We start from the raw sequence: 17,548 nt of genomic DNA on the forward strand, positions 1-17,548 counted from the left end.
AAAGGGATGGGGTGATTCACTTAGAATTTTTATAATAGCGTTTTTGAGTAAAATTACTCTTTAATCTTCAAAGCCTTACCTGTTTTCCAGACCAAAGCAATTTCAAGTCTAAATCTCCTCAGGGAAGCCCAAAGTCCCTTTAGCAGAGAAAACAGCTTGGGTTTCAAAGATTTCAGGACTCATTTCCCTCAAAGGATCCATCCACCTACATTAGAGATAGGGGAACCTTGCACATAGTAGGGACCTGTTAACAATCTAATAATTAGAGTTAAAAAAAAACTTTTTTTATATCATAGGACCATAGATTTAGAACTAGAAGAGACTTCAGAGGTGATCTAGCATAACCCCTTCAATTCTGCAAATGATATAGTGAAATTTTACAAATGGAAGTAATTTGCTCAGTCTGTTTAATAGTCAATAAAAATCTATTAAGTATCTTTTATCATCAAGCCACTCTATTAAGTTCTAGGGATAAAAAAAGAAAGACAAGAAGCTAGATTTATTTTTAAACCCTTACCTTCTGACTTGGAGTCAATACACACAGTATTGTATGTATTGGCTTCAAGGCAAAAGAGTGGTAAGGGCTAGGCAATGGGGGTTAAGTGGCTAAGTGACTTGCCCAGGGTCACACAGCTGGGAAGTGTCTGAGGCCAAATTTGAACCCAGGACCACCTGTCTCTAGGCCTGGCTCTCAATCCACTGAGCTACCCAGTTGCCCCCAAGAACCTAGATTTTTTTAAGGCACTCACAATCTCAATAGTGATGGCAAAAAAGGAAACAACTGTGTACCAATAAGATATATTCAAGATAAGTTGGGGATAACAAACACAAAGGAGGCACTAGCAATAAAGGGGACTGAGAAAGGTTAGAGAAGCTTCTCCTGGAAGATAAGATTTTAACTGGTTTTGAAGGGAAAGACAAAGAGGAGAGATGAAGAATAAGAGTACAAATGTCCCAGTCTAGCAATGGAATTACTTGATCAAGGAACAACAAGGAAGCCAGTATCAGATCACAGAATTTTTATGTGGGAGGAAGAAATTATAAAGTGGCAGAAGGCTGCAAAGGTATGTGGGGGGTGGGAAAGAGTTATAAAAGGCTTTAAATATCAGAGGATTTTATATTTGTTATTGGGGGCAATAGGGAGTCATTGGAGTTTATTGAATAGGTGGGTTAATTTAGGAAGATAAATTTGACAAAAGATGGATTGGGGTGATAAGAATCCTGAGGCACTGACATCTACCCGCAAGCTACTGCAATATTCCAGGAGATAGCTAATAAGGTCATGAACCAAGGTGGTTAGTGGTATTAGAGGAGACATATGTAAGAAATGTTACAAAAATAAAATCAATAGAACTTTCAGGGAATTGATTATGGGGATTGAGAGAGAGTGAGGAATTGAGGACAACCCCTAGGTTATGAACCTGAATGCCTGGAAGAATGATGATGCCCTATATAGTAAGAGGGAAGTGAGAAAGAGAAGATGTTTTAGAGGAAAGATTAGTTTATTTTGGGTTATTTTGAATTTAAGATGTTTAAAGAATATCTATTGTAGGATGTCTGATAAACAGAAATGCAAGTATGGATATTAAGAGAGAGGTCAGGGCTAGATAAGTAAATCTGAAAATCATTAGCTAATGATTATAATTCTTTTAATGTGTTTTTTAAATTTGATTCTCTATCTCTTTCTTCAACTCTTATTTCTCTATCTTGGTCTCTGCTTACCTCTGCCTTTCTGCTTCTGTCTCTGTCATCCTCTCCTCTTTGTCTCTGTCTGTTGCTCTCTTAACTGTTTCTGCTTCTTTCTCTCTCTCTATCTCTCTCTCTCTTACACACACAAACACACACACTCAAAGTAAAAGAGATGAAATATGCACACAGATCTCATTGACTCCAGATCCACATCTCAGACTTATTTTGAGTACGTTTGAAAGGTGGATTAAAAAAAAAGCATGTATGATACAGAAGTATTTCCATTAGGGGCTTACAGTCAGATTTCTAAAGGTCTATTCCAGTTTTAAAAAAATATTATGTAAGATAATACTAAATTGATTTTGACCAATTACACTTTAGTTTGAATAAGTTTGGCAGATTAGCCTTTCATTTACCCTGGGCCCCAGAGAGATACAATACCAACAGGCTAAGTAAGCAGTATTAATTGGGGCAGATCATTTAACAGTACCTTCTTCATTTGTAAAACCAAAAAAATTGTATTGTCTGAAATACCTTCAAGCTCTAATATCTATGTTTTCTATTTCAAGATCACTTTATTCTATGTTCTATGCTTGATGTGACCTAGCAGTCTATGTTCTAAGTTTTCTTTTAGTTCTAACATTTTATGATGCTGGAGGAGGGAGAAGAAAAAAAAATCTTGGATCACCCTAGACAAGGAGGAAATTACAAGAAGTAAAAGAGACGGGTATGAGGTACGAGCCTATGAAGAAGTGAATGGATTTGATTTGTCTAAGCCTTAAGGAAAGCAAATATTGCTGAAAAGTTGGCTGACTGCCATTGACTTCTAAACAAAAAAATGGCTTCAAGATATACTTTAAGTCCTCAATGGGGTCTGTTAACAGTGAATGATGGGATGGCGGTGCCCTGCTGGAGATCATGGGGAAAGATTATAATGTTCTCTTGACAGAAACCAAATGCGAAAGAGTCAGGCTTGGACAGGGAAAGGAATAGAGAGATGGATGGAGAAAGAAAGAGGCTTCCCTGTGAATGCTTATTATGATCATGGAAATCATGAGCTCCATGAGTACATGTCTTCTTCATCTTTGCAACCCCCATTCATTGTGGCACTGTGGAAAAAAACTCTAAACTATGAGCTGGAGGTACCAGACTTGAATTCTAACTTTTCTGTTTAATTTCTGTATGATCCTGGAAAAATTACTTTGCCTTCCTGAGTCTGTTCTTCCTCTGTAATATCAAGAGGTTCAACTAAATGATCCCTAATGTTTGAACCCTGTGATCCTACAAATGATCAGCAAATCAGATTGAATTGAAATATAGTAAAATAGGACTGACAATTTCTTTGACACAAGAGAAATTCTTTGTCTCATCTAAATTCTTCTTGCATGAAATCTATTCTTTCTCTATCAATTATACACACTTTTTCTGCCCCTCTCTCTCTCTCTCTCTCTCTCTCTCTCTCTCTCTCTCTCTCTCTCTCTCTCTCTCTCTCTCTCTCTCTCTCTCTCTCTCTCTCTCTCTCTCTCTTTTTCTCTCTCTCCATGTCACAGATACACACTGTCTCTCAGAAAGAAATGAAGATATAAGACTTTTTGTGCTATCAAAGACTAGATACATATAAGTATCCATCAACTGGAGAATAGATGAACACATAAAGGAATATTATTCTGCCATAAAAAATGATTAACATGAGAAATTCAGAGAAACACAGAAAGAATTTCTATGAATTAATACATAATGAAATAAGCAGAACCAGTAAAATAATATGCAATAATTTGTGCAATGTAATTGAAAAAAATAAATTGAAGCAATAGACTATTGTAATAATTATTTAAATATCAAGACTGATTGTGGCTGCCAGAGAAGAGCTAAAGAAATACATCTTCTTTCACTGGACAGATGAGGTTCAATGCTTGTAAAATGTTGTATATAATTTCTATAAAACATATGTATTGGTATGTTTTACTTAAAGTATTCAAAAACCAAAGTCTACTAATGATAAATAGCTAGGTTATAAAAATAGAAGGCATCAATAAAATTAACCAAAGAAAAAAGGAACGAAGGAAGGAAGGGGGAGAAATGGAAGGAGAGAAATTGAGAGGAAGACATTCAGAGCAAGAAAATTTTTAAGAATTCTAGATTGCGGGGAAAGATTCTAGTTTGAAGATTTTTCTATTTCTTTCTTATATTGCCCATAGTAAAGAATCATAAGGTCACGGGATTCAGAGGACATTTCTTTGGCTTTCCTGAGAGTTTATTGAGCCCCACCACCTAGGAAGGCCTCTGATACCTAGTTATTAGCTACATCCTAGTGCAGGGTAGAAATAACAAGGGAAACAGGGAACAGTTAAGATATTTTATGGAAGAATAGGTTTATCAGATCCACAACAGGAAGTAAAAAGGAGAAAGGGAGAGAGAATAGAGAATGAAGAATGCTTGAATAGAAACTGGAAAAACTGAGTCTAAAAATCCCAGGCTCTGTTACTTCCAAACCATATGAACTTAGACAAAATTAATGATCCCAGGTTTACCAGCCTTGGGCACAAATATGCCACAAGAAGCTTGTCAAAGGAATATTTGGTAAATAATTATATTGTATTTTCTAAATTAATCCATTTTACTTGTATAAATGCATATGGCAAATTCTAGAATGTATTTCCTTTCCTATCAAATAAGGGCTAATGGGAAGGTTTAATGAAAGTCCAAGAGTATAGGGAGCAAAAAAAAGTTGGGAATCCATGATTTTTAACCTCAGTGGTTCTCATTTTCCTCATCTGCAAAAATCAGGGGATTCCAAAAGATTGTCTTGCATGATGAAATTTCTCATTTAATATGCAAATTAACTTACTAGTCAGATGCTATCTCACAATTCATACATGAAAAGAAACAAGGTATATGTCAGGCATTAGTCTAAGTAGAGAAAAAAATGTATTTTAGTTTTCTCTCATCAAAAAGAAATATTGGAACCAAAGAAATGTAAGCATTCTACCTACTCCATTTCCACTTCTGCTAACTAGGTCCAAACTTTAATTCTTTACATCTGAATTCCTTATATCTGGGACCTAAATCCCAGCTCTCCCCAATCCAATCTATCCTATATATGTTGTAAGTTTAATCTTTCCAAAGCTCAGCCCTGAGAAATAATTCTTCCACTGGCTAAGGCTGTATTGGCAAATCTATGTTATTCATGCTGGGGAGGAGCTGCTGCTCCCTTCCCCTTCCTCATGCTCACCTGAGGGCATTTCTCACATCACCTGCCCCTCTGCCCAGCAGCCCAAAGGGAGCACTTCCTCCCTCACTTGTCCAGAGTAAGGAGGGGGTTAGGTGGGGAGGAGGTGGGGCTCACAAATCACATGTGTCATGAGTGTCCTGTCCTGAGTATTGCAGTTCGGATACTCCTCTACTGGAATCATTTTAATAGCCCCAATTATTAAAAGCAGCAGCTCTGATTCTTTTTGGTCATCGGTACCCTTATCATTCTTTAAAATTATTGAAGATCACAAAGAGCTTTTGTTTATGTAGGTTGTACCTCTTGGTATATACCATATTAGAAAGTAAAAGATTTTATAAAAATGGTTTTGACCTTGTTGACCACCTCAAAAAGTTTTGGAGACTCACATGGTTAATAGGATGATACTTCGAGAATTTGATTTAATCTGACTTGTTCAACCTTACCTGTAGGAGTTACCAATACTAAATATGAAGAAACTTTAAAAATAGGGTCATGGATGAGGTACTTCCTGAGATCTGGTAGGACTTTCCCCCAACATCTTGTCAGGTGTCACTCAAGAACCTTCGACTTTATAGAAAATATAGCTCTCAATGGCAAAAACATGGCTGACAATCCTAAGCTGTTACAGAAGATTGTATCAAGCCAAGCCTTACTCAAGTTACAAATATCACGTGCCCTTTTGGACTCTGTGTTATTTCTAAGAAATGACCTGCCAGGTGTGACTGGAGAAAGAAAGCACATCTGTACATACTGCAGATGCAAACAGATTGCTCCAGATTGCCTCCAGGGAATGATAGATAGAGTCAGTGGAGGGTGAATTTCAGAAGAACATCTGATTAAAAACGCATCAGTAAGAGAAATCTGGCTATTTGGGTCATGCACCTTAAGCCATAAACACTGATCTTTGCAACTGCTTTTTCCCCTGCCCGACATTACACAGTCTTTCTCTTGCTTCTCTTTCACTTACATTTCTGCACTTATTGAGTTTGCATTTGACTTTGTAGATCCCATGTCTTCTAAAGCTTACTTCTCCTCACCTCTGTACACTTTTTTTTTTGCTTGACAGCCTCCCTCTGTCTCCAAAGAGATTGCAGTAGAAGTTCATCTTTCTCTATTTTAGTGCCCGTTTTTCAATCTGTATCTCCATTTCAGCTGGGTATCCCCCAAGTAGGTCAGTGAGTCAATCCTGCCTTGCAAAGTCTCTGTGCAGTGAGGGAGTGATCATTGCCAGATGAAGAAACAGTAATCTACCTAAGACTCCCCAGAGAAAAAGAAAGACACTTCAATCTGCCAAGGTCATTCAGAGCAAATGAAGGACTGACAGGCAAGATGAATTAAAAGAGAAATCATTTGGGAATGAGAAGATTTGGATTCAAATTCTCCCTCTAATGCTCACTATCTGTGTGACCTACGGCAAGGCACTTGATATGCCTGTGCCTTGATTTCCTTATTTTTAAAATGAGGGGGTTGAACTAGATGACCCCTGAGACCCCTTTCTATTCTAGATCTATGATCTTATTATTCCTGAAAGCAGTGGCCTGGATATCAGATATCCTGGAAGCAGGATATCTTGGCTTTATTACCAACCTAATTCTGGGTCTCATTTGCTTCTTCTATACAATGAGGAGGCTGGACCAGATAATCTCCAGGATAAGTCTATCTTAGCTCTAATACGTTATCGTCTAAAGCCCATCCCAAGTCTACCAGCCTGTGTTGTAACATGTTGTTCTTTCCATCTCTAACATTCCATATTATAGCATTTTGTTACTCTATGAATGACACCTGGTAGGATTTGAATTCAAAGCCTTATGTCTTTTACATTCCTTTTGACCAGAATGCTCACCAACAGTAGGCTTAGATGGAAAAACCTACCAACTCTCTTTCCCCCAATCCTAAGAATTTTGAGGTTGGGCTCTTCTAGTTCTTCTTCATCTTCTGGAAATGAATCTATATGAAAATAGCATTGGACAGGAAATCAGGTCACCTGGGTTTAAATCCCAGTTCTATTTTGTATGTGAAACCCAGTGAGTTACTTCTGAGTCTCAGGGTCCTGATTCCTATAGTGAAGTTAGAGGACTCAGTGGTCTTTAGTTTTTCCTTCTTTGATGCTACCTTTTCTATGTTCTCTTAAGTTTTAATGACTTTTCAAGCCCCAAGAAAGAATGTTAGAACACTGCTTCCTTCTAATGTAGATACTGGTACAGTGTTGGGTCTGGAGTCAAACCCAGGTTTAAATCCCAGTTCTGCCACTTAGCAACCTACCTGTATGACCTTGGGTGAGGCACTTCATCACCTTGAGATTTAGTTTCCTCATCTGTAAAATGAATGGTTTGAAACTGATGGCCTCTGTGGTCCTTAATAGCTCAAAATCTTTTATGCTTCTATATACAATTCTATGTATCTAAAACTTGTTAAAATCAGCAAGAATTCCAGCAACTTCTTGGATTCAGGTACTAACCAGATGGCAGCCTAATCTCTGGCAACAAGCAGAACTCTGAATGCAAGGAGGACCCTTAACCCCTGTCTCATTGAATATTCACACACACATCTGATTTTGCTCACATGCTGGAAAGGGAGAAGTCCCTCTACAGAAAACCTTTCCAGACTGTTCAGCTCCTAAGTACACTTGATAACAATTCAAAAACTGAAAACAACATCACTCCTCCAACTTGGGTCCAACTCAGACCTCATTTCCTTCCTCCTCAACTTCTTCATCATAATGAGGGGTGGGTTGTTCAGTGCTAGAATATGTTAACTACTCTGACTACAGAACCTTCCTTTTTTAATAGGGAAGGGAAGTACCTCATCCTACTTGCAGGACATAGTATGCGGTTCATTCTACGTGAAGTTGGAGGAATAAGCTGAGCAATTTATTTTCTCTCTTTAAAATTCCATTTTTATAAATATACAAATACCATTTTCACCCCTCTCTCTCCTCCCCTTATTAAAAAACAAACCAAACAATTACAGTATAATAAATATACATTCCTGAATTAACCATGGGCATACATAAATAGAAAGCTAGATAAGCAGAGAGACAGGCAGATATAAGATAGAAATAGAGATAGAGATAAAGAAATATAAATGGAGTAATTTATCAAAGTTCATTCCTATTTTAGAGTTCTAGGTTGCTCTTTAACTCTGCTCACTTTTTGCACCTTACTTTGAAATTATCTACTATAATTATCATTTAAAAATGATGATATTGTGAAAACAGAAAATTGAGGTAGATTTTTATAGGCAGTTTCTCAGATAAAGGCATCATATTTCAAATGTATATGTATATAATTTGGTCAAATTTATAAACATATGAGTCATTCTTTTTTTTTAAAACCCTTACCTTCTGTCTTATTGGTTCCAAGGCAGAAGAGTGGTAAGGGCTAGGCAATGGGGGTCAAGTGACTTGCCCAGGGTCACATGGATAGGAAGTGTCTGAGGTTAGATTTGAATGTAGGACCTTCCATCTCTAGGCCTGGTTCTCAATCCATTGAGCTATCCAGCTGCCCTGTGAGTCACTCTTCAACTGATGAATAGTCAAAGGATGTGAACAAGCAGTTTTTGGGGGAAACAATCAAAACTATATATAATCATATAAAATGCTCTAAATCATTATTTATTAGAGAAATGCACATTAAAGCAACTCTGAAATATAATCTCATACATATCAGACTGGCTAAAATGATAGAAAAAGGAAATGATAAATGTTGGAAGGGATGTAGAAAAATTGAGACACTAATACATTATTGGTGGAACTGTGAAGTGATCCTGCAATTTTAGAGAACAATATGGAATTATGCCCAAAGAGTTATAAAATTGGATATACACTTTTACACAGCTATAAAACTGTTAGGTCTGTTTCCCAAAAAGACCAGGGAAGGGGGCAGGGGAAGCCTAGAGGTTCCAAAATGTCTATTGCAGCTTTCTTTGTGGTAACAAAGAACTAGAAATTAAGGGGATGCCCAATTATTGGAAAATGCCTCAATATGATTATAACAGTATATTATTGTGTTGTAAGAAATGAAGAGGAGGTTGATTTTTGAAAAACATGGAAAAACTTGTAAGAAATGAGTGAAATGAGTTGAACCAAGAGAATATTATATTCAGTAATAGCAATACTGTTCCAAGAGTAAATGTGAATGACTAAGCTATTCTAAGTTATATGAATATTCAAATCAACAACAAAGGATTTATGAAGGAAGATGTAATCTATCTTAAATAGAGAACTGATATAATGGACATATGGAATTATCTACAGTATTGTATAGTTTCACACACACACACATATATATGTTTGTTTATGTATATGTCTCAAATATTGGCTTTCTCTAGCGTAGGGTTAAAAGGGAAAGAGAAAAGTTGGGAATTCAAATGCAATTCTCCATCAAACATTATTTTTTTTTAAATCACGTAATTTTGTCATCACAATACTAAAATGAAAATTGGATGCCCATCAATTAAGGAATGATAGGACATGATAGATGACTATTGTACTATAAGAAATGAGGAAATAGATGACTTCAAAAAAAAACAAAAAGAAATTAATCGATTCAAAATGAAATGAGGAAAATTAGAACAACTTAATCTTTAACATCAATATTATATAAACAAACAGTTCTGAGGAATTTTATAAGCTGATGAACAATTAAATGGACAGAATAGGAAATTTTTTTTAATAACAATAGCTCTGGCAAAACAAATATCTTTGAAAATTGTTAAGAACTGTGATCAATACAATGGTCATTCAAGATTCTGTAGAGTTTGTGATAAAATATGCAAAGGTTATGAATTTAGGGAATGAAATTAAGGAAATATATTTTTATATGTAGTCATTCAATAATTTTTTGTTTGATTGTGAATATGTTGTAAGAAATTTATTTTTATTTTTCTTAATGGGGATGTGAGAGACATAGATTTCTGTTCATTTTTTTAAATAATAGGTGAACATATGAGATGTGAAATGTTGCTTACACTTTTAGATGAGGTCACTGTATTATTAATTTTACTTAATTGTTTTACTTTGTTGCAAGAGACCTTTTATGATGTGGGATTAATGTGTAATGTCATGTAAAGACAAAATATCATTAAAACTTTTAAAAATCATTCATCATATTTATCATTTTGTGCATTTAAGTCTCTTACTAACTGTAAAGTGAGAAACACTGATTAATGACCTTATTTGGAGGTGGGAACCAATACCTGAGATAGCTTCAGACACTTAGTAATTGTGATGTTCTTATTCGCTTGATGTCTCAGTTTCCTCCCCTGTAAAATGAGGAAATAATAGCACCTATGTCATAGGGCTTTGGTGAAGATCAAATGAGATAATATATGTAAGGTATTAAGTAAACCCTAAATTGCTATATAAATATTAGCTATAATCACTGGAAGTGATCAAAGATTATCTCATATAAACCTAGAAAACCCTTCCGCTTTCAGATTAATTGTTCTGCATAAAAAGAACAGCTAAATTTCTAAGGTTTATACAGGACAATGGAGGACAAATCCCCAGGTTTACAATTAAGAAATCTAAGAGGTAAAGGTTGGGCCTGGTGGGGTGGGGAGGGAATGGATAACTGGTAGCAGAGGGTAGTTAAAGCTGAAAATCCCAAGAAGGTAAAGAGGAAAGAAGGCTGGTATACAGAGAAGTTCCCCAACATACACACAAACCTATAATCACATCTGGGGAAATCCCAGAAGAAGAAAATGGTATCAAGGCACAGAGTATTATTTCCTCCAAAAGATTTGGGGCATCTCTTGGAGGCAGAAATGGGGTGAGTAGCAAATGAACAGTTATTGGAAAGGAAGGGCCATAAAAGGGAAGGATAATGAAGATTTTAATTGCACTGGTCAAACCTCAAGAGTGTACAGAGGTGATAGAAGACAGCGAAAGGCAAGGGGGTGGGGAAGTGTGGGATATAGAAAGAAGGCAGACAGCAGAGGTAGGAAGAAATCAGTGGAGGGAGAGGGGATCATTGGGGAATGAGAAAGGAACAGATCACAGTGGCAAAATATGGCTCGCAGGAGTAGGGCAGAATTCTTACTGGGACATGAGGAAAACACTGAAAGAAAGGAAATGGGGTGGGGGATGTAGCAACAGGGTGAAGAACACATTCTATACCAATACCTCTAAAGATAATTAAGAAAAAGGGAAGAAACAAGAAATGAAGTTTCAAGGAGGGACTGAGATTGTCAAGGTAGAAGATGGAACTCTGGAAAAGAGAGACAGAGAGTTCTTATGGAGCAACAGTAAAAATGAGAAAAAGATGAAAGTTTTGAGTGTAAGAGAAAAACAGCAGAAAAATAGGGGAGGCAGGGAACCAGGAGAGGTTCAGTGTACCAGTGAACCAAAAGCTTCAGTGTAGTAAGAGAGGAAGTAGAGGGAAGAGAGAAGAGGAAGAATTGGCAGATGGAAGTGAGTTATAGGTACATTGGGCAACCTTGGAAAGGGAGTGGGGTGATTCTAACATTAGTTGTTCAGGTACCTCATGGCCAGAAGAGGACTGAAAAACTGTGGAATGGAAGCTAGGAGGAACCTTCCTTCCCCAGCCCAAAATGAGCATTCTGGGGCAAAACCCTACTTTCTCCACCCTAGTTACAGTTCCACTCTTTTCTAGGCAGGCCATAACTGGAATATCAAGTTCAATTTTGTGGGCTGCACTTTGAGAAAATCAAATAATAAACTGGACAGCAACTACAAGAAGGCACCCAGGACTTCAAGGAATTGAAGATGGTTAGCCTATAGAAGAGAAGAAGGAACAGAAAAGTACAGGGGGTACAACAAGTATGATAGCTATTAATGGCTTGGGAGACTAATTTGGAAGAGGAAGAGAAGAAACAACTACCATATATCTAAAGCCATAAGGATTTTTAAAAGCTTTACATATTTTATCTCATCTGCTTCTCACAATAACCCTTTGAGATAAGTGCTATTATTATTCCTATTTTAGAGATGAAGAAAATGAACCCCTAAGAGGTTGAGACTTGCTGAAAAATCACACCACCAGTATGTATCTAAGGCAGGATTTGAATTGAAATCTTTCTGATTCCAAGTCAAGCACTTTATGAACTCTGTCCCTTAGCTGCCTAAGTATGGGTTGCACTAGCTAGTCTCAGAAGCACCTTTGAACTTTGAGATTCTTTCCTTCTATGAAAAAAGGAATTAGAGACTTCTCAAGCAAAACTAGGATAGTTCTCTCTTCCTCCTGTCTTTAATCCCTTCCTCTGACCTAAAGCAAGATCTAGTTTTTGAAAAATCAAGAAGACACAGTTAGGTGAATGTTTTCTCCATTACAGATGGAGCAGAAACCATGAAAAAATAGATAGATGTATCAGATTTGCAGCAATAACAATAAAGCTAGAGTTAAAAGCAGTTATGGTTAAATAGAGAGGGAAACCCCAGATCAACATAAATCTTTTTTTTTTTTTTATTAACAGTGAAGGAGGTTTTCAAAGCCCTATTTCAGACCCCCTCTCGAATAATAACATTGAGAAAAGGATGCTTAGGCTACTTGGCTGGAAGTCAGCAGGAGATCTGAAATTTATGTGGGTTTTGACTGAGTTTTTAGAAAACACTCAGATTGGATGATGGCAAATAACAGAAGACTCCAAGTCTTCTTATTTTGATAAATTCTCAAACTTAACTTCCTGATCCTCATAGCTCCATATCCCAATTCACTATTTTATCTCTTCTCATCTTTTCTCTCCCTTCCAACTCTTCAACTGTCCTCTGGCATTAGCATGATTTACTTAAAAGATCTCTGGATTTAGAATCAGAATTAGAAACAGAATTATCAGTTTATAACTGGAAAGGACCTTTGAGACCACCTAACACAACCCCCTCATTTGACTGTTGAGGAACAGAGGCTCACAGATGGTTAGCAGGTTGCCTAAAATCTCACAGAAAATAAATATCAAAGATTGGATTTGGGGATTTTTTTAATCCAGGAAGCTTGAATTTAAATCTAATGTTTTAGCTTAAAGCTCTCACCCATAGGCAAATTATAGCTAGGTGACTCAGTAGATGGAGCACAGGGTCTGGAGACAAGAAAATGTGCTCAAGTCTGGCCTCAAGACACTTTCTAGCTTTGTGACTTTAGGCAAGTTAAAAAACCTGTTTGCCTTCATCAAAGTGCCTTCACCACAATTCATCGTCATGAAGAGTTGCATACAACTAAAAGACTGAGCAAAAACAATAGCAGCAAACCTCTCTAAGCCTCAGTTTTCTCTTATCTTAAATGAGGAAATTTGATTATTCTCAGGCTCTTTCAAAGCCTTTCCACTGAAAAAAACTCAAATAAAAAGTTTATCAGTGGAGAAAGAAAAAATGTATCTAGAACCTCATTTCTATTTTCTACAGACAGACACATCATAGAAGTCAGATTATAATCCTAATTCTATTACTATTACACTAATTAACTTCGGGCAAGTCATTCTATATACTTGCATGCCTCAGTTTCCTACTCTGTAAAGTGATTGACTAGAAGGGGCCCCTTCAGCAATGTGATCCCCTTCCTCCCATTTGTTTACGTTTTTTTTTTAACTCAATTCTTCCTTCCTTCTAGCCTTTAGATGCTCACCACCAGAGGGCACAAGTGATACAATCCGAGAATCCTAGACAGAACTGGAAGGGGTCTTAAAACACCATCTAAATTTGCAACCTGCTCATAATAACCTTCTCAGCTTAATATATCTTTGGATTTATAACTAAAATGGGCTTTGGATATCATCCAGTTTAACACTCTTATTTTAAAGACGAGGAAACTGAGCTCTACACAAAATCCAAAGTCAGAATTTAGAGCCAGATCGTCTGGCAGTGATCTCATCTTACACTGAGGCTGAAATGGTAGCCTTGACTCTGAGTGTTTTCCAGTCAGGAAAATCAGTCTGTTCCTATCCTGATATACTTTCTCCATACCTAGTGACCAACAACCTCATATGGAAGACGACTTTTTTTCATGGCACCATAAAAAAATAGCATAGGCTTTGGACTCATAAGACAAGGTTTTGAGACCTGTTTCTGTTCTCTTTGAACCAAAATAAGTCTTTTCCCATTCTGTGACCTCAGTTTCCTTATCTGAAATATGGGAATAATACCACCTGTACTACTTACCTCACAGAAGGCTCCCTGTAAACTGTAAAGAGTTATAGAAACATGCCATTATCATTGCAATATATATGTGCATACATGTATTACATGCATACAAGACAGGGATAAGCATTTTTTAAACCTTTACCTTCCACCTGAGAATCAATATCGTGTATTGGTTCCAAGGCAGAAGAGCTGTAAAGGCTAAGCCACGGGGGTTAAGTGACTTGCCTAGGGTCACACAGCTAGGAAGTGTAGGAGGTCAAATTTGAACCCAGGACCTCCAGGCTCTAGGCTTGGTTCTCACTCTACTGAGCTACCCAGCTGCTCCAAATAAGCATTTTTTTATAAACCATCCCCCTTCCCTAGTGTATTGTCTTGTCAATAGTAGGCACTAAATACGTGTTTGTTATCAGAAATAAATATATGTACATTTATATACATATATAAATATGTATATATATGTATATATTCATGTGTACATCATTTCATATACTCATGTTTACAAATCCAGTACAATTGACCTACAGGATCATGGTAATCTATGAACACCCACTCATCATGCACATACACACACATATAAATATATATACACTTACACACATAAGCATACTCATCCAAAATTACATGTGAACTCAATATAACTCATTTACCCAAAATCACATAGAAGTCCATAAATACACACAGATTCACAGAAACACAAGTTCTCATTCACCACAGTCTCTTGTGTCTTTCACATTCTATGATCTAAAGTGTGAATGAGTTTCTCAGATCCCTTTCCCTGAAGACCAAGTCCTATTTTGGTTAGCAGACCTTAGGATTTAGACATACTGCTCTGTTCAAAGATATATTTGGTTTTGCCACATCTTACATTCAGTGCAGGCTCATCACATATTGTCATGTGATAGCACCTTTTTTTGAAGGCATAAAGTTTTAATTAAACAAATCATTAGGTTTGAGAATAGAAATGTATGCAAGAACACAATTCATATATTTGCTAATTGCTCTTCCCTGCTGTGGATATTAACCTTAGTCTGTAACTGATATACACAGAAACCCTTATTCCCAAGAAAGAAAGTGTCTCTTCAGAAGAGACACAATCTTCGAATTCACCATCTAGTGAACAGAAGATTTTAATTTTCCCATTAAACAAATTTACATTTATACCAACACTTTCTACCCTCTATTCACAATTTAGTAATAATCTGAGCCCTTATAATTACACACATAGACTACTCTTCATAAGGCTCTCAGTTGGTCTATTTCACCAAAGAGATCATTTATAAATCTTCAGAGCTGGAAGAGAACTTAGACATTATCTAGAACTTGAGGTCTATTGGCATAGAAAACTCAGACACAAAAAGTAGAACTTGGGGAGGTAGGTTCTATAATGTATATTATAAATATGTTGTATTATATGTAGATTATAGATTTATAGATTATAGATATAATATAGACTATATGTAATATATACAGAACACATACATATAGAGTATATGTAGATATATTATATCTATGTATATATCTATCAATATCTATCCATTTCTTACTATAAATCTTCCCTTCCTCTTTGCAATAAAAATGAGAGGATAAGTGATTTCCTTCCTTCCTTCCCTCCATTTGGTTCCTTCCCTCCATTTGATTCCTTCCTTCCATTTCTTTCTTCCTTTCTTCCTTCCTTTCTTCATCCTTCCTTCTTCCTTCCTTCCTTCCTTCCTTTCTTTTTCTTTCTTTCTTTCTTTCTCTTTCTTTCTTTCTTTCTTTCTTTCTTTCTTTCTTTCTTTCTTTCTTTCTTTCTTTCTTTCTTTCTTTCTTTCCTTCCTTCCTTCCTCCCTCACTCCCTTCCTTCCTTCCTTCCCCCCTCACTCCCTTCCTTCCTTTCTTCCTTCCTTCTTCCTTCCTTCCCAATCTCAAATCTCTTGTCTCCCAGGCTCTCCAATGCATGATGCATTTTTATCCACAAAGAGACTTGAGTGACTCTCTGAATTACTTGGTCCACCCTTTCAGTCTCTAAGTCAGTGATTTATCACTCTAATTTATAGATCTCTGGAGCTTCTCTTGGTATATTTACATTTTATATATTCTAAACAGAATTCATTTTTTCACTTTCCATATGTACATACATATATGTATATGTGTATGCATATCCAGAGACATGCATGTACATGTAACTTTATCTAGATCTAAACAGTACCAGAACAAAATCTCAAAGTCATGTATCCAGATTAAAAATCTTGTACTCTTTTTATTACACCATGTCACACACTACTCTACTTTCTTCCAAATGATGCCATTAGCCAATAACCAGGAGAGAAAGTATGACCTCACAGGAATAAATCCATTTTCCTAATTGGAAAAAAAAAATATATATATAATGCATGTGGAGGTACCTGCATGTGTACATACACACACACACACACACACACACACACACACACACACACACACAACACCCTTTCCTTACCAGGTGGCAGTGTTCAAACTTTGGACATTACAACTGATCATTATAAGCACTAATTTAAGCCTTGTAAGAAGGGGTTTGAAAACCAGTGAGGTGTATGAGATGTTTAGGGAGAATTATCACCTGTGGTATGAGGTCTAGCTGATTCCTTTTTTAGAGTTGTTCATCTATTTCTGGTGTTTACCCTTCACCCAACTCTCACCTATGGCTCTAAGAAGCTGCAGCATACTCTGAGGCAATGTTCTGGCACATCTGATTCATCTGGTACACCTGGTTCATCTCAACAAATGGGATAAATCAGGTTGAGAGTAACCAATAGGTCTCAAACTCATCAGTGAGTTAAGAAGATGTCTATCCCAAGCATGTGAAGACTTCCCCAGACAGAATTTGCAGAAAAGAACAATTTGTTCCAACTGCCATGAAGTGGATGCAGCAAGCACTGTGGAGTGATTAGAGCTTGGTCACACATGGAAGACACCAAGATCATCCACTGCATCCTATGCCATCATCAGGCATCCTGACTTCTGTGTTGCCAGGGGACTTTGATGACTTGAAGAGAAGATGAGGCTGATGAATTTATGTAACTCTGCCTCACGTAAACCCAATTCACATTAAAGTCAAGGTATCACCCTGTGATGTCACTGGTCCTCTTTTAAATGAGGATGAACAACATAACAACCACTTGCTAGATTCATTGCGGAAGATATCTAGAATAGGCTAGGACTCTGGTATCTCCTCTCCGCTGCCTAATTAATAATCATGAATGCTTCATAATACTAATTGTAGCTACAAAATTGAATCACACTCCTTGTGCTGGCATTCAAGACTCCATAGTATGTCCCCAAATATTTCTTTCTATACTTATCATGTACTATCCCACACTCAAGAAATCAACCTCCTCAGAGTCATTTTAACCTTATTCATTCTTAATTGCTTCTACTCCTGATTGTTCTCCTCCTGACACATACACACCCAGAATGTCTATCTCCTTCCTTTCTGACTTGCCAATTCTTATCTATCCTTCAATGTCTAGTTTACATCCACCTTTTCCAGGAAGAGCAGAGATTTCTTTGCAACTTGA

General features: G+C 36.8%; 1 protein-coding gene across 2 annotated transcripts in view; it reads right to left on the minus strand.

Annotated features, from left to right (window-relative positions):
* The window catches only part of BRINP1 (BMP/retinoic acid inducible neural specific 1), a 175,607-nt gene that overhangs the window by 142,184 nt on the left and 15,875 nt on the right, over positions 1 to 17,548 (minus strand). The window contains exon 2 of one of the 2 annotated variants that reach the window (XM_056812026.1): positions 10,118 to 10,183. The exons of the other annotated variant lie outside the window; for it this stretch is intronic. The gene's annotated coding sequence lies outside the window, so the exon portion shown is untranslated. The remainder of the gene's footprint in view (positions 1 to 10,117; positions 10,184 to 17,548) is intronic. 2 annotated transcript variants of the gene reach the window in all.

Source organism: Monodelphis domestica, chromosome 1 (assembly GCF_027887165.1).
Source record: "Monodelphis domestica isolate mMonDom1 chromosome 1, mMonDom1.pri, whole genome shotgun sequence".
NCBI lineage: Eukaryota > Metazoa > Chordata > Mammalia > Didelphimorphia > Didelphidae > Monodelphis > Monodelphis domestica.